The sequence below is a fragment of the Hyperoodon ampullatus genome (genome assembly GCF_949752795.1).
Source record: "Hyperoodon ampullatus genome assembly, chromosome: 3".
NCBI classification, from domain to species: Eukaryota; Metazoa; Chordata; class Mammalia; order Artiodactyla; family Ziphiidae; genus Hyperoodon; species Hyperoodon ampullatus.
The window spans coordinates 107,398,473-107,424,114 of record NC_136916.1 but is presented as its reverse complement, the minus strand read 5'-3'; positions in this window follow the sequence as shown (position 1 = coordinate 107,424,114).

The window sequence follows — 25,642 nt, the reverse complement described above, 5'->3', positions numbered from 1 at the left end:
CACTCCTCTGCTTAAAACTCTGTGATGGCTCCCATATCACTCAGAGTAAAAGTCAAAGTCCTGACAATGGCCTCAAGACTCGGCATGTCCTCCCCACGACCCACATCACCTCTTCAACCTCACTTACTGCTATTTCCCCCCCTTAACTCCACTCCAGGCACTCTGGCCCCCTTTCTACTCCTTGAACAATCCAGGCATACCCCTAACTCCGGGGAATATATTCCTATTGGCAGTGTCTATCCACTGCCAATAGGAATATATTCCCCAAGAGGACAGGAATCCCCCACTCCACCCATTTTGTTTTTTTCCTGTTGCCTAGCATATAAGAGGCACTGTATAAGTTGAAGTAGCTAATTAATTAAGTTCCAACAGCAATGCTGTGAGTAGGTTTAAGAAGGCATAATCTATATTTCATAGATAAAGGAATTGAGTCAGAGATGATATGTGATTTCTTTAAGAGTACAAGTTAATGGTTAGTTAATTTACTATTTTCTAATTTTCAGATTAGAATCTAGGTCTCTTGACTTTTTAACTACATAGTAATGTGTGGCCATGGAAACAGAAAACTAGCTTTAACAAATCAAAATGGCTAAATTCACAGAATACAGTAGGCGTCCTCTTTACTGAAAAAAAAAAGAGAATTATGTGCTAAATATCATCCATTTCCTTTAGCTCCTTAGGACTGTTCAACATAAAAATTTCACTTATATTCTATATACTATGTCAAGCAAAGAAGTAAAATGGAGATAAACACAAAGAAATATAAACACATCTTAATGAAACCTCACTCTACAGAGCTCCATCACAAGTGTTTACTAGTTTAGAGGACCCCGATTAAATTACAGACATCTTAAGGGGCTTTTTCTGACCCAGGGAAGGGGAAACACCTATGCTGGCAAAACCTAAGATGGCAAAAATGAAAAATGTTATGAAAACAAAAAAGCAACAATTCTTATATATCTATAAAAACAGCAACCAAACATCCCAGCATTCCAGTGCATCCATCAGGGCACAAGGTATGAGCAACAACTGGGAGTAAAGAGGAACTGTAGTCTTTTCCACTAGAGTGCACAAAAATTCTTCTCTAAACTGGACTTGTTCCCTTCCCAAGACCCTTGTGGTATCTCTGCAGGAACTCTGCACACATTAGGCTAGGAATGACTGGAGTTACTTTTTAGTTTATCTGAAGTGCCCTGCTCTACTAGGCTGGTACCTAGAGATACTGCAGAACTGATTTTCCGCAAGAGAAAATGGGTGTGGGGTGGGATGGAAGGAAGAGCTGTGGAAACACAGACACTCAAACCAGAAGACTAGAGCTGTAAGGAGCCTGTTTGAGAGAAGATAGTTGTTCCAGACCAATGGTTCTCAGGATTTAGCATATATCAGAATCAGCTGGAGGGTTGTAAAAAACACAGATTGTTGGGTTCCACCCCACAGTTTCTGGTTCAGTAGGTCTGAGAATTAGCATTTCTAACAAGCTCCCAAGTGGTGCTGAAGTTGCTGACAGGGAATTACATTAAGGGAATCACTATTGTAGATGTACCAGTTACATAAATAGGACTCCATCTTGGGAAAAATGTAACAAGAAACCTAAAATCCTCTAGAAAAAAATCCCATAAAGTCTTAAAGTGTTAGAACTTGAAAGGCCCCTAAGAGGCTCTCTTGTTGAAGAGGGCCAAAGAGGTTACTTAATGTGCCCAAAGTCATGTTTTTCAAACTACAGATTGAAACCACTCGAGGATTGTAAAACCAGTTTAGGATACAGTGACCAAGAAGAAAAGAGAAAGACTTAATTTACAAAAATGGGAAATGAGAGCGTGGACATCACTGCTGATCTTTCAGAAATAAAAATATCAAAAGGAAAAACTATGAATAATCATATGCCAACAAATTAGATAACCTAGATGAAACAGACACATTCCTAGAAAGACACAAACTACCGAGCCTGACTCAAGAAGAAATAGTAAATCTGACTAGACTATTACAAGTAATGAGATTGAACTAATAATCAAAAACCTTCCCAAAAAGAAAAACCAGGCTCAATGGTTTTACTGGTGAAATTTACCAAGGGTAAAGTGTAAAGAAGAAATAACATCAATACTACACAAACTCTTCCCCAAAAATGAAAGAGGGAACCCTTCTCAACTGAAGGATAATAAAGCTGATATCATTCTGATACCAAATTCAGACAACAACATCCCAAGAAAAGTAAATTACAGACAATATCCCTTATGAATATAAAAAAAAATCCTCGGGCCTCCCTGGTGGCGCAGTGGTTGAGAGTCCGCCTGCCGATGCAGGGGGTACGGGTTCGTGCCCCGGTCCGGGAGGATCCCATATGCTGCAGAGCTGGGCCCGTGAGCCATGGCCGCTGAGCCTGCGCATCCGGAGCCTGTGCTCCGCAACGGGAGAGGCCACAACAGTGAGAGGCCCGCGTACCGCAAAAAAAAAAAAAAAAAAAAAAATCCTCAATAAAATACTAGCAAAACTAAATCCAGCACCGTATAAAAAAGATTACACTACACCATGATCAAATGGGATTTATTACAGGAATGCAAGTTTGTTTAACATATGAAAATTAATGTATTCAGTACAGCATAGTAATAGAATAAAGGACAAAAAATAAAGAGTGATAATCTTAATAGACTCAAAAATAAAAAGCTTGACAAAATCTGCTTTCTAAGTCTATCATTTCATGATAAAAACACTCAACAAAGTAGTAATAGAAAGGAAATTCCTCAACCTGATAAAAAGCCTCTATGAAAAACCCACAGCTGACATACTTAATGGTGAAGGACTGGAGGCTTTGCCCTAAAAACAGGAAGAAGACAAGGATGTCCCCTCTTGCCACTTACACTCAACATTATACTGAAGGTTTTAGCCAGAAAGTTAGGCAAGAAAAAGAAATAAAAGACATCCACGTTGCAAAGAAAGGAGTAAAACTATCACTATTTACAGATGACATGATCTTGTATATACAAGATTCTAAGGAATCTACAAAAAAGGCGTAGGACAAACACATGAGTTCAGCAAGGTTGCAGGATACAAGATCAATGTACAAAAATCAATTTTTCTACACATTAGCAATGAACAACCCAAAATGAAATTAAGAAAGCAATTTCATTTACAATAGCACCTTAAAAAATAAATACTTAGGTATAAAATTAACAAAAGAAGTGAAAGACTTGTACACTGAGAAGCAAAGCATTGCTGAGAGAAATTTTAAAAGATCTATATAAATGGAAAGACATTCAATGATCATGAATTGAAAAACTTAATAATGTTAAGATAATATTTCCCAAGTGAATCTACAGATTCAATTCAATCTCTATCAAAACCCCAGCTGGCTTTTTTTGCAGAAATTGACAAACTGATCCTAAAATTCATGTTCAGAAATGTTGGAATCTAGGGCAAGACAATAACTCTATCACTAGAATTTCTTCCCATCAAGCCCATGAATTTATTAAGATAATGCGTACAGACTAAAACTCTTAGTGCATCTTCCTAAAATCTAAGCATACAACAGATTTCAGATATATTTTCTTTGATGTTAGAGGATAACAATGGGGGATTGGTACCATGATGAGAAAATACAGCATGATAGAAACATGAAGATAAAAACCTTATTCATAAAACCGTAGAGGATGAAGCTAACTCGCTTCCCACTGGAAGGCAAGAAAGTGCCTTTGAGAGTGAAGGCTGCCTCAAAGCATATGTGTGGCCTGAAGATTTGCTGGAAAGAGAAAAGAGACTAACAACTCTTCCCATCTAGAGGGGGCTGTGGCTGGGGAGTAAGTGTGCATGATAGAGTGACTCAACCACCCAGCTCCATCTCCAGGTTTCCAAACAGCCCCACTCTCTACCAGTGGATTCATGTTTAGGTGTCTATTGGCAAAGCTCAGGCAAGGTGAAGTCTTTACCTGATTTTACCTTCCCCAAGAAGAAGAAAATGAAACTGTTCAAGGTTTGCTCACACCTGTCATCTCAGTCATGAATCAGATGAAAGAAAAGTCCTTGATTTGACTTTTAATTTTGTCACTGAGTAGTTTATCTCTAAATTGGAAATAATAATATCTGTATATTGTGATAATTAAAATACAATCTTTCTGCTTGCTCCTCAGAGTAATTTGCGACAATGCCTTAATTTTTTAAATGAGAAATTAATCAGATGCATTTATTACTTGAACATTTATATACCTTCTTATTCCTAAGAGTGCTTTGGGATATTGCTGTGAGGATTCAGAGCAAATTCCTCCACCGTTTTGGGTTGGTTTCTCCTTCATTTTTTAAGGGAAGGAAGGAATAAAAAGGAAAGCATGTAAACATTAGAGCACTGCATTCCTATATCCTGGGCTGACTGTGCTGTTACTTTCTTCCCTGAATGCTTTTCCCAGCTTCACCTCTAATCTTGAAATTAATAGGGGAGCCAGTGGCACCAGCAAGTAGTGGTGCCCATTTCTACTGATTGCACACACCTGTTTAACACTCTTTGAACAAAACTGATACCAAGAAATTTATCCCAGAGTTTCCATTATCTGAAATTCTGTATTTCCAAAACATCTAATGTTTTCCTCTTGCTTTTCTTTTCTCCACCACCATTGAATTATGTTGTTTTTAATTCTCATTATATTAATCAGCAAGCAAAGAAATGTATTCATTTATTTATTCAATGAATCGGAAATGTCAAGAGTTTTGTTCAGAGCACTGTCAAACCCTGAAAGTTTCTGCCTTCTCCGTGTAGTAGCCAGTGACAGAAGATTTTTAACTTATATATGGGCTCTCATTTCATTCTTCCTAACCTTCACGCACAACATGCTTTGAAAAGGAAACTGTTATTTGGTAGGGAAGATTTTCCTTTTCACTGGGGGAAAAAGAAGGAGAAATAAATCAGGCAATTCCACACATCTGCCTAGCTGAAGAGGACTAAAATACATAAAACTTCTTTATTTTCTAATTAACAGCTATAGGGCTGGTCTCAGGAAACAATGCATCAGCAGTCCATAAAAGGGAAAAAGTTCAACATCACTATGCAAAGATGGTAATTAAAACAGGAGGGAGAAAGGCTGGTTATAAATTACACTACACAGGAGGCTATAAAAAAGTCTTTTTAATTAACTGAAAGAATGAGGCAAGCGAACTGAGCTTTTACAACTGTCTACTGAAGTTTAGAGACAAATGACACAATAATTTTTTTATATGTTATTGGTAAGCTGAATACCACTAATCACCATCTCAAGGGGTGTGGGTTTTCCTGAACAAATTCTAAAAATAATATCATTGAAGATGTTGGCATTTGCACTGCTTCTCTGTAACTCACCTATTATAGCAGAATCCAGAAACATCCACTGTAAGAGCCAGACTTTTTCTAAAGAACAAAGGAGTTTGTCCAAACTTCTTATGTGAAAGCCACAACAGAAAAATCCAATACTACAGGCATTAAACTCAAACATGTGTCTGCCTGTTTCCTCTGGTGTAGGAGAAGCAATTTATTTTAGAGGTAGTTTCTTAGTCTGGGGCTCCAGACTCCAAGGTCTGTTGCCAACTTCATTTGTGTTTCTTTGTGGGTAATTTCCACCTTGTCACTATCTCCGGTCGTCTTACTCTTCATATTAACACGATAATGGTGAAATCATTGTCCGTAATGATAGAATCTAAGAAAATCCTAACACATGTCTATAGCATTATAATGGTGGCATGCTGTATTGACTTCAAACCTCTTTTTGATCTCTTATCAAAATCTATGGTTCACTGTAGGCCTGAAAATTGGAGGGTGAACATCAGAGCTAAGTTGGGAAGTATTTTGTTTGATACTATGGAAGAGTATGCTTCAAAACGGGGGAAAGAAACTAATCCTTAGGAACATGACCTATACAGTAATCCAATTAGATGAGTCAAGCAAAATTAGGAATGGTTTTGGACTTCCTATGTTCCTCTTTATTTTCCACAATTTCTCCCCATAGGGCTTTTAAAAAAATAATTTATTTATTTAATTTATTTTTGGCTGCATTGGGTCTTCATGGCTGCGCATGGGTTTTCTCTAGTTGCAGTGAGCGGGAGCTACTCTTCATCATGGTGCAAGGGCTTCTCATTGTGGTGGCTTCTCTTGCTGCAGCTCTAGGCGCACAGGCTTCAGTAGTTGCGGCACGTGGGCTCAGTAGTTGTGGCTCGTGGGCTCTAGAGCACAGGCTAGTGGTTGTGGCGCATGGGCTTAGTTGCCCCGCGGCGTGTGGGATCTTCCTGGACCAGAGCTTGAACCCGTTTCCACTTCATTGGCAGGCAGATTCTTAACCACTGCGCCAACAGGGAAGTCCCCCCATAGGGCTCTTTTTAAATGATGTGTCACCTCAATAATTTACTTTTCCTAACACAAAAGAAGAAATATAATTTCTAAGCATTTTAATTCTGCTTAAAAAAAACCCCAAAAAACTTAAAAGTGCAAAGCCTAGAGCAGACCACTGGAGTAAAAAAAGCTCTCAACTGACTAGAAGCAACCCTGGAAAGAGATAAAGGGATTTAGGAATTAATAAGGTCTGGCTCCTCACTTTGTGTCAACACAATTTAGTCTTCATAATACCTGACTCCATTACCACATAGCTATGCCTACTGCTCCCTCTCCCTTATTATCAATCATGAGCACCACAATTACCGAGTGACACAGCTCAAGGTCACATGGAAGGATGATTCTTGAGACCGAAGTGCATTTCTATACAGGGCCTCTAGATGGCACTCTTTCTTATCAGTAGTCAAGGTGAACAATTTTCTTTCCTATCTTCACAACTATCAAAGGACTAAAATTGGCCCTCTTGTCGTATGTTTTGATACAATTGCCCTATGGCATCTTAGTAGAAAGCTGGATGCTTACATAACTCATCAGTCAAAGTTTACCAACAACAATTTGTGCCCTTGACTTAAAGAAAAAAATCACATGTAACTAGAGGGCTTCAGTTCCTGCTACTGCCCTGACTGAACCCTGCACAGCCAGTATGCCACCATGTAGAAGTGTTCGTTTCAGAGCTATATAGTTCCTACATCTGACTTTGGACCTTACCTCCAATGTCACTAAGGTAATGAACGAAGAGGTGCGCTGGCATCTCCAGTCCCCACAAGGACTAGTCCCCCATGCTTCTTACCACTCAGCTATAGCTGAGTGGAGGTCATGATATCTGCCGTTAGAAGCTGCACACAGGTGACAGGGAGCTGGGTTTCCCACGAACTCAGGACTGTCTCTGTAACTGATAGGTTAGTGGCCTCAAATAACCCTTGTCTTTCTGTGTCACTAAAGGCATTAGGGATACTTCCGTGAAGCTCACAACTAGCCTTAAGATCATTGCAGCTCCTCTACCACATCCAATATTCCCTGGATGAATAGGCAGTGTCCTCCAAATGCTACTCCTCCCTCTTCCCCCTACCCACCCCCCCAATATAGGCACAGAGTTCTCAGAAAACCAAGTACGTTGTTCATGCTTTGCAGGGAACACATTTCAGCTCTACTGACCTGGGCACAATCAGGACGTGGTTATGGTAAGGAGGAAATGTAGAAATTTTGAGGGTAGGCTATAGAGTAGAAAACTGAAGAAAGTTGCTGGAATTCCTTTCTTTCACACTTTGAATGATATTTAGTGAACACTTTTTTTTTTTTTTGCGGTACGCAGGCCTCTCACTGTTGTGGCCTCTCCCGTTGTGGAGCAACAGGCTCCAGACGCACAGGCTCAGCGGCCATGGCTCATGGGCCCAGCCGCTCCGTGGCATGTGGGATCTTCCCGGACCGGGGCATGAACCCGTGTCCCCTGCATCAGCAGGCGGACTCTCAACCACTGCGCCACCAGGGAAGCCCTAGTGAACACTTTTTAATGTCTGGGGATTCTCAAGAATTCATAGTTCTGTGTAAAAATAGATATTTCAGAGAATGACAAAGAGTTAAGACCAGTTTTCAAATTTATTTTCTTTCATTTTCTCTTATTTCATCTCCAACTCCCTGATGCTGACTATAGGCTTGCTATTTTCCAAAGCTGGACCTAACCATGGGTTTGCAAATTGACCTCTATATGACTAGGAGGTGCTGACAAACACAACAAGCACAACACAGGTTGACTTTTAAGACTCTTAAGAAAACACAGAACAATCTCTCATTAACCCTTTGTCCTCAACGCAAAGACCCTTGTGCTTCTTTGCAATTAAGAACTCTTATAAACATTCTCTCCTCACTGAGTTATTCTTCTAATAGCTTATCTTGCTGAGACATAATGCAATGAAGGTTGTAGGTGCTGTACATAAAAATCTAGTTATATAAGTTGTATTAAATAATTCAGAGGGACCATTTAACTAATCCTGGGTTTCTTCCAGAAAGCCAAAGGTCTTACTTTGATTGTTTAGTTCATCTCTCCTTCCATTTGTACTCAGAAGACTCTTCCTTAGGACTCGGGAATGGAAAGAAAGCCACTACAGCTGCAGGTTTACCCAGAAACACTTGAAGCCTGCCATTTTCCTGAATATCTCTTAAGTGTTTAGAGCTCCATAAAACTCAAGCTGCATTGGATGAATTCAGTAAACACCACCAAATGTAGTTTTCTAGGAAAAAAGCTGCCAATTTGTAAGACACAAGATTAAGCCTCCAGATGGCCTTTTTCTGAAGGGTGAGTATTAATTGGGTTTCCATGTCCTTGTTTGCCTGTCTCGTCCACCCTGAGCATCCTTTTCTAGAGCAGAGTCTGGGAAACCAAAGTTTACACAAAGGCCCAGATGAAACAAACCATGGGGTATTGATTTACAGGAACTTGGGGCCTCCTGTTAACCCATTTATTTCCAAACAAGCTTCTTCCTGTCTGACAAAATGCCTAAAAATCTACCTCTAGAAGATTTCTTTTTTTTGGCTCTGAAAGACCTATTTTTCTAGCTCCCTAACGAAATCCAAATGTCCTTGGGAAAGGTATCATCTCCAGGGCTTATTAGCAACATCTGCATTCCCCTAACTTCCTTGAACGAAGTATCAAGGAAGAAAGCAGCAGTTCAGAGGAGTTATGAGGCTTGCCTAAGGTTACACAGCTTGTAAGAGGCTAAATCCATGTAGCACTTAACAGTGAGCCTTTGGAAGGAGCCAGGAAGCCAGCTCTGTGTCAGTTTTCTCTTTTCTTGGCTGTGGGCAGGCAGGCAGGCACACAGTTCAAAGAGCTACTACCATGTTCTTAGAACAGTGGCTCCAGGAAGAAGGTGGAGAGGAAAGGTGTCTCTCTTCTGTGGTTAGGAAAGCGCTGGTGACCCGGTTTAGAGGGAAAGCCATGGGCTTTGTGTCAGGAATGCCCAATTCCAATCCATAGGGGGCAAAAAAGCCTAGGTCAAATCAGTTTGAAAACTGTTTCTTAATGTATCCCCTTTGGAAGATTTTTGGTAAATAGCATATTAGAACAGTCCTGAATACCACATGACATTTTTTAAAATCTCACTATTTCCCCAGCTATTTGACATTTATTACCATCTCTCTGGAACAGTTTGAGAAATTCTGCTGTAATGGAAGTTGTGAGCATTTTCTGTCTCCTCATGATGCCCTGCAGCTGCCATGAAACCCACAACAGAACTCTCTGAAATCCTTATTCCTGGCAGAAGTTATCAATATTTGCATGTCTTTTTTCGTAGAAGGTACAATCTGGAAAAGTCATAAGGGTCTCAGCTACTTATCACTTAGAACACCTTTTCATTAAGGCCACTGAGGACTGCAGAGGAAAATCTGTTGAAGGTCAAATGCAAGTAAAACCTACTACCTTCTTCTCTCTTTTCCACCTGCAGCCCTATCCTTGTTTTCAGACACCGCCCACCCCCAGCCGCAGTATCCTCTTTTCTAAGGAATTTTCCTCACCAACCCCAGGCAGAGTTAATTCTGCATTCTCTTCTCTCCTGCAGCTAGAATTCCTGTTTGTATTACAGTACTGGATACTCCTGCATTGCAGTATCTGCTCACAAACCTGAGTCTCTCAATACCCTGAGGGCAGTTCAAGGCCAGGGAAAATGATGTATCTTCTTAGCTCCACCACCTGCAGCCCCTGGGATGTGGAAATTATTCATAAAGTTCTACAATAGGCATAACGTCATGAGCCAACAAATTCAAGAGGCTAAAAATAAGCACACAGAAATTTAAGCTAAATTGATTTAAAATTTTCAAGTATGGAAAATTATACCCCATTAAGTAGATAATAATTTTATTATTATTATATACTTTATTATGGTCATTTAATTTTGCACATAGAGAAAGAAGAGGATGGAAGGAGGAATGAGGGAGAGAATCAGAAGGTTTAACAACAACAGCAAACAGAGAAAAAAGGCATAGAGGGAAAATAGAAAGGAAAAAAAAATCATACAAACGTTCAGGTAAAGTTAGAGGCAGAAAGAGAAGAAAAGCAAAACAAAAGAGTGAAAAAGGAGATGAAGAAAGCATATAAAAGAAGGAGGAAAATTCAAGTTTGAAGTATTGGTAGGAGAGTCTACAGGTCGATGTACTGCTTGCTATCACTTAGCATAGACTAACCATAACTAAATTAACTGTTAGTCACAGCTCTTTGACCTGCTGATTTTTCACTTTGAAGGCCCATATTGGTGGACCTTAACAGCCGCGGATTTCTCTGTGGAAGAGACTTTACAGGTCTGAGTTTTTGTTCCGTTTAATGTAGATTTGGGCTCTTCCATGTGAAAGTGTCATGATTTAGCAATTTTTTAAAAACCTTCCAATAGATATTTACTAATAAGCTATTTGAATGGAAATAAATACAATTGTAATAAATGTTTGAATTGCAAACAAAGATAGTGTTTTAATACCTAAGCATAGGCTTTAAAAAGTATCAGAGCATCTTCATCTCTTGCTAGATTTTCTTTTCTGTAAGATTTTCTTTTCCATCTAGTCTTATCTTCTTAAAATGCCTTCAGGTTCCATAACAATTACCTACTTGCCTCCTGGGTCTTATCTAATTTTTTTTTTTTTTTTTTTGTTTGCGGTACGCAGGCCTCTCACTGTTGTGGCCTCTCCCATTGCGGAGCACAGGCTCCGGATGCGCAGGCTCGGCGGCCATGGCTCACGGGCCCAGCCACTCCGCGGCATGTGGGATCTTCCCGGACCGGGGCAAGAACCCGTGTCACCTGCATCGGCAGGCGGACTCTCAACCACTGCGCCACCAGGGAAGCCCGCCTTATCTATTTTTATTACTTAGCAATGGTCAGTTTCCCTCAAGCAGGGTTGTGGTAATTAACCGGAATAATAGGGAATGACTCAGATCCCTGATCCAAATTTCTCTTCCAGCTCCAATTTCCAAAAATAGCCCTCTGTTAGTCAAAAGGCTCATTTCAGTAATATTCATGGTTTAGAGGGTCTGTGGGTACATTCTTTATACTCAGGAGCCTCTGAAAGGCTTTGTGTTTTGGCTTCCTAGCAAGGAGGTTTCCCTGGGCTAAAGTAAAACATCAAGTCCTACCATCCTTTTTGAGCTTTCAAGCCCAAAATATCATCATGAACCTCTAGCTCCAGGACATGGGAAAGCAGCAAGTTCTTTAGCCTTCAGTTTCATGATCCATAAAATGAACCCCTGCACAAATGAAGGTTCTTATCCTATATCTAAAGGGACTTGCTCTTCAAGCTCCGCCCAAACTTTTACAGAATAGTAATTGAGGCAGCAATTCTGCCCAGAAGTTGAAAAGAAAGGCTTCTCGCAATATTTTTTAGGTTATTTTCAAGTCAGTCAATCAACCAGTATCTACTGAGTCACGATTGTATGCAGTCATACACAGCTGTAATTCACAAGAAGAGGTTCCTGTCCCCTGCCCTTCAAAGAACTTGTCAGCTGTCTATTTTGATAAGACATACAATAATAGAATAAGTAACAATAATACAGATACAATGAGAGCCCCAAATGAATGCTAAAGCAATAAAAATTCATATCAGGTAAACCTCAGATAGGCTAAGGAGGTCTTGAAAAGCTTCAGTGGAAAAGTAGAATTTCAGTTAGGCCTACTGTAAGAATAATGCATGCCTCAAAGGGGGATGAAGGTGGGAGTGAGCATGGGGTAGGGTGGCATTAGTGAAAAAGACATGTTTCATTTGCTACCCATGAGTGTCCTTCAAGTCTCCCTCACCTGGCTTCACTCCTGCTGTCCCTCCAGCTGGAATGCCCTTCATCCATTCACATCCACAGCTCCACACCCCCTTCAAATCTAAGCACTGAGACCCTTTCTCCAAGAAGCAGTCTTTGATCCTCTGGATGAAAGTTATCTTTTTAACTCCTGACCTTTCACAGAATTTTATCTTTCCCTCCTTTTCAGCATTCATCATGTTTTCCCCTCTATTAAGTCTTTTACGTATTCTCTCATACATCTAGACTTCAAAATCCTTAAGGGAAGAAGCCAGTCAAGTTTACCTTTGTTTACCCATGGTATTTAAATTTAGGCCTTGCATTATTCATTCATTTTTTGGTTCTTCTTTATTTTTTTAATCCATTCATTCATTCAACACCAATTGATTGAACAATTTACTATGTACTGGTAGCATTCTAAGAGCTATACAGCCACTTCCCTTAGAGCTTGCATTCTGGTGTGGGAGAACAATTGATCAATAAATAAACAAATAAATATAAAATGTTCCCAGTGCTTCTAAGTCCCGTGGGAAAAAATAAAGACTGAGAAGTAGCTGGAGATAGTTCAGATTCAGTGACCAGCATTTACTGTATTCAATAAGTGCTAGTATTATTCAAAGGTAGAAACCTATAAACAAAGAGAATATTTTGAAGCTCTGGATAAAATAAATTAGGCAGTAATAAGGTCCTTAAATTAGTTTACTGCAAGTAGGAGTAATAAAGATAATTGATATTAAGAATTATAATAATCAGTATTGCTATATGTAATAAAATAGCTAATATTTGTTGCATGTCTACTGTCTGCTAGGCAATGTAGCAGACAATCCTTTCAACCACAAGAGGAGTATTATTATTACTCCCATTTAACAGATGAAGAAACTGAGGCTCAGACAGGTTAAGTAGCATGCTTTAGATCAGTAGGTAGTAAGTAGATGGACGAGCTCTGGATGGAATCTGGAACTGTTGTTCACGCTGAACACCTGCCCTTTTCTAGGCAACAACGGAGGAATGCTTTTTCCTCTGCCTGCTTCTTGGGGTCTTTCCTCTGAACAACTTCTGGTAGCTCCTTTCAGCTGTGTGCCTGGCTGCACATCTCTTAAGAAAGCAACCACCTGAGCACGGACCAGAGCTTTCCCTGTCCAGAGCTTGGAAGGGAACTGAGAAGAAAGCATTCATGCTCTAGTTTCCCACAAAAGGAATTTGGTCTTGGCTTCTGTAGAAGGAGGTCTTCTAAGGCTTTTGGGGCCACAGCCAAAGGTAATGCCAATTCATAGAAGAAAGGTGAGTTCCATAGGCTTCACCCCCTGAGCAGCAAGAAGCCCAGTTCTAACAAAAATCCAAGCTTCAAAAAACACAAATTCTGGACTGAGATTTGATAATGGGGCACTGATTCTCTGAGCCTCCAATTTCTAAGATGCGAAGACAGTATCACTGCCCCAAAGAAGGAATTGGGTTTATAAGGTCTACACAAATGCCAGGCAAGAAAAGGGAAGTGTAGAGACAGGGTACTGATGTCTGTTTTCCATGGGCAGTTCCCTCTTCTGGGTAGCAGGCCTCTCACTTCATCTGTTTATCTGCCACATGCCAACCTCAAGCTGGTGTCAGGAGCCCTGACAGCCCTAAAGGAAAAACTGTGCCTCAGCCTTCCAACCAATCAAGGTCATGCTAGAACGGAAATGTGCAATTAAAATAATTTGCATTATGATATTAAGATATACTAAATAGAAAGGCAAGAGGGGGGAAATCCCTTAATTACCCCCATAATCAAATCACTGAAATATCGGAAGGAACAACACACAGGAGTGTTTGATCCCAGGATCGAGCTAGGCTGCTGTGGAGATGAGCAGTAAGTTGCTTGGCAGCCTCTCCCTGGGAAGAATCCGTTGACCAGGCTCAACAAAGAGGGAGGAGAGAGTTCCAAAGAGAACCTTGACTCCTCCCCTCGGTGACCGTTTCCATCTTGAGTCAATAAGCCACGCCCACTAAAAATGTCTAAATGCTGAACACAGATACAAGGAAATAGCAGAGAAGGTTCTAAAATGCTCTGAGGATCTTCCATAGCCACAACTGCTTCTGAGAGGACAACACAGTGCCTGGCACACAGCAAGTGCTCAATAACGCGTCTATGAATGAATGAATGAATGAATGAATGAATGGAATCTGTGCTTTCCCCAATATAGCCCACACTCTGTAACATATGTCCCACTGCCCTGACCACACAGGACAGGATGATGGATGAATGCCCGACCCAAAGGCAGATTCTCCTAGGCAGGTGTTAGGTGTATGAGGGGCTCTAGCAGGATGACTGAGCCCAGTGTTCAGTACTAGAGGCTGAAAGAGAGATTCAATAGAAAGAGCAGAAGCAGCAAGACATGAGGAGAGAAAAGAGACAACAGAAGCAAATGGAGCACAAGAAGCTGTGCAGAAGAGAAGAAATAGGTAAGCAGAAGCCACGTGATTTAAAGGCTGGAGTGAATGCATAGTAGCCTTGAGTAGCTGAGTGACCGTAACATAATCAGCAGAGGGGACTCAGATACCTGTTTCCGGGGGAGGTGCCCCCACTCTAGCTGCCCTGGGTCCTGGATGGCTTTCTAGTTATCCATGAGGCCTTCGGACCTACCACTGAACTCCAAACCACAACCTAATTCATCCTTGTCAGGCAAATAAATCCACGTTAGCTGAGATTCTCTGAAACTCCATCAGAAAACATGAGACTTAGGAAAGGATAGAAACAATAACTAAGACCACCGAGATGCCCAAAGGCTAAACTCTCCTGGGAATTCCCAAAAGCTTGTTAGTTACTACCTGTATCAGAACTGCCTGGGGAATTTGATAAACAAGGAATCCAATATCTGCATGTTTATCAAGCACCCAGGTGGTTTGGTATTCAGCCCAGTTGGGATACCTCTTTCATACTGTCCTTTGAGGTATGCCTGATTGGGTAACCTATCTGTCCTTCTAACAATGCCCGCATTCCTTTACTAATATTCACGTTAAAATTGTAACTTTTCTTTATGAAAACAATACATAAACAAAAAGACTTTAGAGAATTCAGACAAGCAAAAACAACTTTAAAAAATATCTGGGGCTTCCCTGGTGGCGCAGTGGTTGAGAGTCCGCCTGCCGATGCAGGGGACACGGGTTCGTGCCCCGGTCCGGGAAGATCCCACATGCCGCGGAGTGACTGGGCCCGTGAGCCATGGCCGCTGAGCCTGCGCGTCTGGAGCCTGTGCTCCTCAACGGGAGAGGCCACAACAGTGAGAGGCCCGTGTACCGCAAAAAACAAAAACAAAAACAAAACAAAAAATACATATATCTGTAATTTTATTTAACAGCTAAATAATATGTTTTTCCATTTTTTTAAAATACAGGCATTGTACATACTACACTTTGTATTTGCTTTTCCCATTTTATGATGTTTCTTGAGCACTTTCCCATCACTAAGCATTTTGCTGTACCATCTCTAAGAGTTGTATATCATTATAAAGAGAACTGATATCAAAATTAATTTAACTAGTTTGCTATTGCCAGTCTTTTCAATGGTTCCCAGTTAATCTCTGCCACAGAAACACTCTGAAGAACAATGTTTTATAAAGTTTCGGTCCATACACCTGATGATTTCTTTAGCATAAACCCCTTTAAGTGGAAAGGGGGGAAAACAAAGTACTCAAAAATGTTAAGTGTTTGAAATTTATTATCCAATGGCCTTCCAGAAAGTTCATAGTATTTCAAACTCTCAGTGGAAGTGTGTAAATGTATACATTTCTCATTCCCTTGTCAACATTGACTATTATCATTTTCTTTAATCCTAATATTTTCTTGATGACCTTATAAAATAGGAGTTCTCAACATTGGCTTCTCATTAAAGTCACTTGAGGAGCTTTTTGAAAGTACCAATGCCTGGATCCCATCCATTGAAATAATTCAGAATCTCAGGAGAGGGACCTGGACATTTACCTAAAAGAAACTACAGACTCAACAAGAAGACATAGTCTCCAAATAGTCCCAGTTTCAGAGATGTTACCCTGAGTTAGCAGAATCCACACAGAATTCTAGGCATGATTCTTTTGCTGTAGCCATTGTCTCCTGCCCTAGTTTTTATATGCCCAAGTGAAATGAGCATTATCACGAAAAACATCTGAGAATTTCTTCAAACAACCATAACCAAATCAACTTCACTCATCAATTTAAAATAGGCATAAATCCTCTACTCTTCACACCTTCCTTCTTTGCCTCATCCCCTGCCCCCCTTCCTCCAGACCTCAGCTCCAGCATCACTTCCCCAGGGAGCCTCTCCTGACTCCTCAAACACATTGCATGCCCCTCTCATGTCCCTAACACCTCAGGTAACTCTCTTTGGGGACACTTAATGCAGCTGTGATTTTTTTCCACTGAAGTTCTGAGATGAGATTATTCATTGTGAGCAGGAATAGTTAAGGAAGTTTTGTGATCAGTGAGATTTCATTTTGGAAATGGGTAGGATTTGAATAGGCAGAAAGGGGTGTGTAGAGGTATGCAAGCCAGTCATTCATACTTATAGGTTTATAGACATATTTGAAAATATGCTGAAAGCTGAAAACTCTCCAGAAAAAATTTGAACACGTGCCCATTCATTGAAATATTATGTGTGATCCCGGGGAGTTCACAGAACACTAAGCATACCCGTGGATCCTTGATCCCAAGTGGACCACAATCAGGTCTTTAGGAGGAGTCAACATAATGACCATTTTCTCTTCCAGCCAAACAACATGAGCTCAGAAACCCCGCAAAATCAGTCATCATGGTCCTAAGTAAACAGCAGAAATGCCAGACTGCCAACTACCTCTGTGTCCAAATCAGTGGACCTATATATGATTTGCCTTTGTTTTAGTAAAATGGGTAGGTTGGGGTCAGAGGAAGGAAGGAAAAGAGGGGGAGGGGCAGAGGAGGTCTTAAATTACAGTGCCCAATAATATAGCCAACAGAGGAGATATTCTTTTATCTATTTTATGCAGGTAACACTGAGTACCTATCCCAAGACAAGTCAAGAAATTCAGAGTTGAAGGTAAAATTCTCTCCTTGTTATCACCCTGTATCTCTATATTCCCTGTCAAGAGTTTTAACTTTAACGAGCACAGAGCAAGCTGTGTTTGTTCTGTTCCCTGTGCTCCCCTCCCAGGGCATCGGCGCCTCAGGGTGGAAACTTTGTCCTTTGGTATAATGCCATCTGTTATACCACTTTGCAGTGTTATTTTTAAAAAAACAGAAAAAAAAAAAAAAAAACCCCACACCTTAGCTGACCTCATTGTATCCAGACAACTTCATTACCATCCAGGACATGATAGACAGGCAGACCCACGAGCCACAGAGCCAGCCTCAACTTGGAGTGTCATCACCCCCTGAGTGTGCCATCCCAGCCCCCAGAGTCTGTCTTTTTTGGCACCTGAGAAATGTTTAGAATCCCACTAGGGAGTTCCCCAGAACACCATTTACGGGGACAGAACAGCTTTTTTGTTTAACTTCTAAAGCTCTTTGACAGAAACCTTCTTAAAGACACCAAATAGCCTGTGTGATATTCATCACTTTCCACCAAACTGTTGTATGCTGAAGTTAGTTTTACTACTTCATTTATACAGTATGTTGTGTATGATTTTACTACCCTGAATTTTAAAGCAAAAAAACCCCCAAAAAACAAAACACTTCCCGTGAAAGGACAGAGTGTCATTGGAGGTAGTTGTTAGTCATTTAATGCAGCTGTAACTGCTGGTTTATAGCTTACCCTCCAGAGAAAGATCTAACATGCATTTCCAGGCAGGCTCCCAATGGGAAGGAGCCCTGCTCAGAGGCGGGTTCACCCTGGAGGGTGTATCAACCTTCACTTCCCGACCACTCCTCCTTCCTCTCTCCCCTCAGCTCACTCACTCATTACAGCTTTGTAAGACAAAGGCAACGAGGCAGCCTTCTGAGAATGAGCCTGGGGAGGGTCACAAGTTATACAATCACATTGAGAATATTCACGTTGCATTCATTCCTTCTGTGTTACTGTAGCACCTTACTGATTTTCCCATCTGTAATTGTGTAAAGCAAGAGGAGAGAACTTCACCTTCAGGACTTCTTTTTCCTGAAGATAAAAACCCCAGCATGCTGACTGGTTTGGGGATGAAAAGCCCCTAAACCTGAGTTTAAAGTCAGGTAATTGATTTTTGCTCACTTTTAATGCCTAATATATCTGGTTACATTTTCCCCTATCTTTTTCATTAATCCTTAGTCCCTGGGGGAAAAAATCATCATTCAAAAATGTGCAGTATGGAGTTAATTTTGGAAGGAAAAGGCTGATCAAAGGGAAGGCCTATTAAATGGAAAAAATAAAATGCAATGGGGAAGGCATGAGGTCTGCACAGAAGACATAAAAAGGGAAAAGCTATAACAGGGGCATTTGAAAACATTACGAATATTCACAGTCAGACATATCAACCGGGAGACGGAATAATAATAATAACTCTGACTTTGGAGCACTTACTATGTCATCCACACCCTTTATGAGCATAATTTTATTGAATAGTCACAACATACCTATAAGGATAATATTATTGTTCCCAAGTTTCAGAAGAAATGGAGGCACAGAGAAATTAAGTAATTTTTCCGAAGTCGTTCAGCTAGAAAATAGCTCCACTGAGATTCAAACCAAGTTTCACTGACTCCAAAGCCTGGGCTTTTAATCACTATGCTAGTCTGCTTCCTGAGTCATATAGATGTCAGTATTAATTCAAAAAGTCACAAATACATAGAGGCACTTCTGTCTATGTTATTCTTGAAAATCTATGTGTTCTTACATAATATCTAACCCTCACAACTACCCTGAAGAACTAGGCATTACAGATATCAATCTACTCACTTTGCAAATTTGGAAAACTATTCATTAACTCATTTAACAAACATCTATAGAACATATGCTTTTTGTCAGGCAATATTCCAGGATCCAATGGGACATAAGTTGGAAAAGATGCCTGCTTTCTTGGAGTTCGTATTTTAATAGGAGAAACAGATAATAACAACATGTGAAAAAATGATAAGATCAATGAGTAAATAAAACTGCTAAAGCGGTTGAGAGTGTGGTGGTTTTCCTAATTGCATCAGCACTTGAATGTGCCCCAAACTGAACTTCTGACCTCACTTCACACCTCGTCCCAATCTCAGCTACCAGCAGCAAAGCTTGGAGTCAACCCTGACATCTCTTTTTTTCCCATATTATACAACCAGTCCATTGGCACATCGGTCAATCCTACAATCAAAAAATTTCCAGAATTCAATCCCTTCTCACCACCTCCTCTGCTCCCACCCTGGTCAGGGCCGGGATTGTTTCAATTTCCCCTCATTAGTCTATTTTTCCCAGTCTTGCTTCTTATAATATATTCTCAATAGCAGCCAGATTGACCCAGTTAAAACACAGAGTCTTTGCACTGGCTGTCCCCCTGTCACTCACTCTTTCACACCTCCATAAAGCCTTTACTCAAGGGTCCCTTTCTTAATGAGACCTAACCTGCTGCAGTTACTCTGCTGTATTTTTTCCCATAGTACTTAACACCTTCTACAATACTACATACTATACTTATTATATATATATATTTTTTAATATAAATTTATTTATTTATTTTTGGCTGCATTGGGTCTTTGTTGCTGTGCAGGCTTTCTCTAGTTGTGGTGAGTGGGGGCTACTCTTCGTTGTGGTGCGCGGGCTTCTCACTGCGGTGGCTTCTCTTGTTGGAGAGCACGGGCTCTAGGCACGGGCTTCAGTAGTTGTGGCACACGGGCTCTAGAGTGCAGGCTCAGTAGTTGTGGCACATGGGCTTAGTTGCTCCGCGGCATGTGGGATCTTCCCAGACCAGGGCTCAAACCTGTGTCCCCTGCATGGGCAGGCGGATTCTTAACAACTGAGCCACCAGGGAAGTCCTATTTATTATATTTTTCTTTATAGTCTGTCTCCCTCCACAAGAATATAAGCTTCACAAGGGTAGAATTTTTGTCTGTTTTGTTCACTAATGCACCCCCAATGCATAAAATAGTGCTTGCCATGTGGTGGTTCCTCCCTATTTGCTCAACAAACAAATGTGCAGAAAAAGCATCCTTTCCATCAACTTGGATACAGCTGAAGAAAAGGTTAGTGACCTGGATATACAGATTAAAGCACACAGAGAAAAAGGATTACAAATTGTAGGAAAAAAGAGTAAGATAACTAAGGGGCACAATAAAAAGGTGATGTGCAAATGTAACTGGAGTCCCAGGAGGCATAGATACTAAAAAGGGAGCAGAAGCAACATCTGAGGAGACTCTAGCCAAGAATTTTTCAAAGATGAGGAAAAACTTCAAGCCACAGATTCAAGAAGTGTGTGTCATAAAATTCAAGCAGGGTAAATGTAACAAAAACCACTCCTAGGCACACCATGGTAGATGTCCTATGGAACAAAATCAGAAAAAAAAGTTTAATCATTCTAAGGATTACTGTCTTGAAAGGAAAGTTGCTAAGTATTTTGTTACCTCCCATTCAATTTTGCAATCCTTTGTTTTCCTCTCTCTGTTTGCAGAAACCCTCTTGCATGAGAGACACGGTTAGAGTTCCTCACTAGATAAAACAAGATTCCAAACATCAGGAACTTCTGAGCATCATTTCTACACTCTTAACACAAAATGGAGGAAAGCATTTTTTAAGATGAATAAATGTCACATTTATAAAAGAGTCACATATATAAGATGGTAGTATTTCATAAATCCTATTTACCTTCCTCTATGAAATCCTATGAAGGTGGTGGTGCCATCATAGCCTAGCTTTTCATTATTAGATTACACTGATCCAGACACCAGACAAGTGCAGTGCACTCAGATGCCCAGGTTCTTTCTCTATAGCATCAATGAAATAATGAAGAAAACACTTGAAAGAAAAATTTCAAATAGCTTGGTCTATTACATGGGTATTGATCTTAAATGTATCTTTTAAATACTCAAGTGAAAATTTAAATGCACATTTCTATCAGCTAAAGTTAAAGGGGAACAGTAGTTTAAAGGCATTTTATCTGATGTTTAAGAAAAAGACAAACCACCACATCTATTAACTATCACATACATTTTTAATATAAAAATGAGCTACTCTGCCATACCACTGAACCAAATATAGGGTGGTCCAATTTAGTGTCAACAGATGTTGAGCCTTGATTATTTGGAAATGAAGAACTAATATAATCCCTGCCCCCAAATTATGTGTTAAAGAAGTCAGGTAGTGAAATCTTAAAAGAAAGAACGGAAAATGGTAATTTGGGGGATTTTAATAACCTTACAAAATGAGCAGTTCTCTAGTCAAACTGGCTACATTCTCTCTTCAATGGCTGTCACCCTTTTCTCACAGATTAGCAACAACATAACATGGTGGCAGGAATGCCACTGTCATTTGATTGTTGTCAGAAGTCATTTTGAAGACTCATCTGGCTGTGGGAAAGCCATCTTGAAATGGAACTAAAGAGAGCATTCAGGATTTAATGACAAAATTGCTTTGTGCTCTACAAAAAGCATTATGGAAACATGTAAAATTTTTTCTCCAAATGACAAAGCTGTCATCTTAGTCAAATCAATGTGGCATTGTAGTAGACGGTGGGACAGAATGCAAAAAAGCAGAGTGGAGGGCTTCCCTGGTGGCGCAGTGATTGAGAGTCCGCCTGCCGATGCAGGGGACACAGGTTCGTGCCCCGGTCTGGGAGGATCCCACATGCCGCGGAGCGGCTGGGCCCGTGAGCCATGGCCGCTGAGCCTGCGCGTCCGGAGCCTGTGCTCCGCAATGGGAGAGGCCACAACAGTGAGAGGCCCGCGTACTGAAATTAAAAAAAAAAAAGCAGAGTGGAAAAGTTATCCAAGGTCATTTTAGCATCAAGGCTGAGAAGGGAATTACACAGATTAGAGCCAGGGGGGCAGACTCATACAGGAATTTGTGTTCCTGTAGAGATTATGGTCTTGAGATAATAAACCAGGCTTCAGACTCTGCCTGAATCAACTCCCAGGTGTTACCTTCGGCTGAAAACTGGATGGAGCATTTCACTCTGTATAGTGGTGACAGGGCCAGAAGAGAGGGTGAGGAGAGGGTGGCTTTTAGAGGCAGAGAGATACTACCTGAAATAGCTTTAAAGTCACAAAGCCACATGGGCATGATCATATTTTGATGACATTTACTAATTGGCCTATTACCATACCACATGCCAGACACTGTGCTAAGTTCTTTACATGCGTTATCTCACTTAATCCTCACAACAGCCATAAGACAGGTACTACTGTTATCCCAATTTTAAATAAGAAATATGAGGTTGATTTACTTGCCCAGTGTTACAGCTGGTCAGTGGAAGAGCTAAGATGCAAATCCAGGCTTATCTGGGTTACTGTTAAATTACCACACTGCCACCCGTGTTGAAGTCAGTAGCATATGCATCTTTCCCATGGACCAAACGTGGGCCATATGGAGAGTGAGCCTGGCCCAAGAGGACACCTGGAAAGGTGAGGGATTCTACCATCAAGAGCCTGTGTGTGGGGTGGACCACAAAGAAGCAGAGGGTGGGGAGAAGTGGCTGGCCTAATCAATGGTCTCATCCAAGCTATGTTCAATAGATGAATGGATAAAGAATCTGTGGTATATATATATATGTACACACACACACACACACACACAATGGAATACTACTCAGCCATAAAAAAGAATGAAATTCTGCCATCTACAGCAACATGGATGGACTTGGAGGGTATTACACTAAGTGAAATAAGTCAGACAGAGGAAGACAAATACTGTATGATATCACTTATATGTGGAATCTAAAAAATAAAACAAACTAGTGAATATAACATAAAAGAAGCAGACTCACAAATACAGAGAACAAATTAGTGGTTACTAGTGGGGGGGAGGGGGAATGGGAGATACAAACTATTGGGTGTAAGACAGTTTCAAGGATGTGTTGTACAATGTGGGGAACATAGCTAACATTTTGTAATAACTGTAAATGAAAAGTAAACTTTAAAAATTGTTTAAAAGTAAAAAAAATTAAGTTTTAATCTTATACAAAAAAAACCAGCTTCTCAGATTAAATAATATTTTCTCTATACTGAACAAATAAAGAAAAACTAGAGAGGACACCAGACACCAACATAGTAGCAACTTTTCTATGCTTTCCCTTGACCTCTTATTTCCTCCTCCTCCCCCATCCTGGCAGCGTCTAAAAAGTAACCAGTGAGCATGTGCAGAGCTAAGAGGAGACAAACACAGCCACTTCCCCAAAGATGGGCCATCTGCCAAATCAGGCCTTCAGCATGAACTGGAAGAGGGCATGGAGAAGCCATTTCTCTGAGTGAAAAATCAAGGGTGGGTTAATGTCTTGAACTCAGCACTGCAAGTCTCTGAATTGGATGCGTATTTTTATACTTAAAATATCCACTATTTATGAGTGGGGGAGAAAGTAATCAAGGGGCATAAAAAAAGCTACCATCTCTGAAAAAAATTGTAAGAGGCAATTGACAAAAATAAATTGGCTTTGATTAATCTCCCATGAATTGTATATTTGTCATCTCTTTTGCATGAGCAGCACCTTCCAATGGAGCATGTTGGGCACAGGGAATACAGGTGTGTATGCAAGAATATGGGCTCTGAAACTCTTATGGCACTCCAAGGAAGATATACATCCTTTTTAAAAATCAGCCCCTTACATTCTTCAGATTTCATGGACATAGCCTTAGTCTCCCATATGAGAAGATGGGGACTCACAGGCAAGAGATGACAACCTTCTAAGGGCAATGGAAATAAATGATTACCTCAAAAGTCACTGTGCCACTCAACTTTCCCCACCTCCCCAAAAGCATATCCATTCCAAAACTTTTCAAGACACAAAACAGGATCATAAAACAGCACTTACTGACTGTTTACTATATGCAAGACACTGTACTAATTGCTTTACATGAATTATCTCTTTTGATTCTCCCAATAACATTAAGAGATAGGTATGCTTTCTATTGTTTAAGGTAAGAGATTTACATTTAAAAATATATCACTAAACAGTATGTATTCAGAAACAAAAGAATATTAACTTTTGCCTAGAAAAAATAGGGACGGTGTTAGAAAGTAATATTTAAATAACATTTTACTTCTGAATATAAGAGTGACACATGACTCCTGTACAACACTTGGAAATGTAGAAAACTATAAAAAGGAAATGTACATTTTATTCATTTTCTTTTTACACTGATACAATCATACAGTATATATTATTTGGGTTTTTTTTTTTCAATTGACAACATCATAAACATTGTCTCCATAAATATAAATAAGTGGAAATATTCTTAAAAAATAACTTTCAATTGGGATTAACATATATATACTAATATGTATAAAATAGATACCTAATAAGAACCTGTTGTATAAGAAAATAAATTAAATAAAAAGAGGAAAGAACCATAATTTTTAATGAATGTTTAGTGTTCTATCCTATTGGTGAATGATTTCAAAAAAAAAAAAAAAACTGAGACAGCCTCATCCACCAGAGGGCAGACAGCAGAAGCAAGAATAACTACAATCCTGCAGCCTGTGGAACAAAAACCACATTCACAGAAAGATAGACAAAATGAAAAGGCAAAGGGCTATGCACCAGATGAAGGGACAAGATAAAACTCCAGAAAAAAAACTAAATGAAGTTGAGATAGGCAACCATCCACAAAAAGAATTAAGAATAATGAGAGTAAAGATGATCCAGGACCTCAGAAAAAGAATGGAGGCAAAGATCAAGAAGATGCAAGAAATGTCTAACAAAGACTTAGAAGAATTAAAAAACGAACAAACAGAGATGAACAATACAATAACTGAAATGAAAAATACACTAGAAGGAATCAATAGCAGAATAAATGAGGCACAAGAATAGATAAGTGACCTGGAAGACAGTATGGTGGAATTCACTGCTTCGGAACAGAATAAAGGAAAAAAAATGAAGACAGCTTAAGAGACTTCTGGGACAACATTAAACGCAAGAACATTCGCATTATAGGAGTCCCAGAAGGAGAAGAGAGAAAGAAAGGACCAGAGAAAATATTTGAAGAGATTATAGTCAAAAACTTCCCTAATATGGGGAAGGAAATAGCCAGCCAAGTCCAGGAAACGCAGAGAGTCCCATACAGGATAAACCTAAAAGAGAAACACACTGAGACACATAGTAATCAAACTGGAAAAAGTTAAACACAAAGAAAAATTCTTCAAAGCAGCAAGGGAAAAATGACAAACAACATACAAGGGAACTCCCATAAGGTTAACAGCTGATTTCTCAGCAGAAACTCTACAAGCCAGAAGGGAGTGGCATGATACACTTAAAGTGATGAAAGGGAAGGACCTACAACCAAGATTACTCTACCCGGCAAGGACCTCATTCAGATTCGATGGAGAAACAAAAGCTTTACAGACAAGCAAAAGCTAAGAGAATTTAGCATCACCAAACCAGCTCTACAACAAATGCTAAAGGAACTTCTCTAAGTGGGAAAAACAAGAGAAGAAA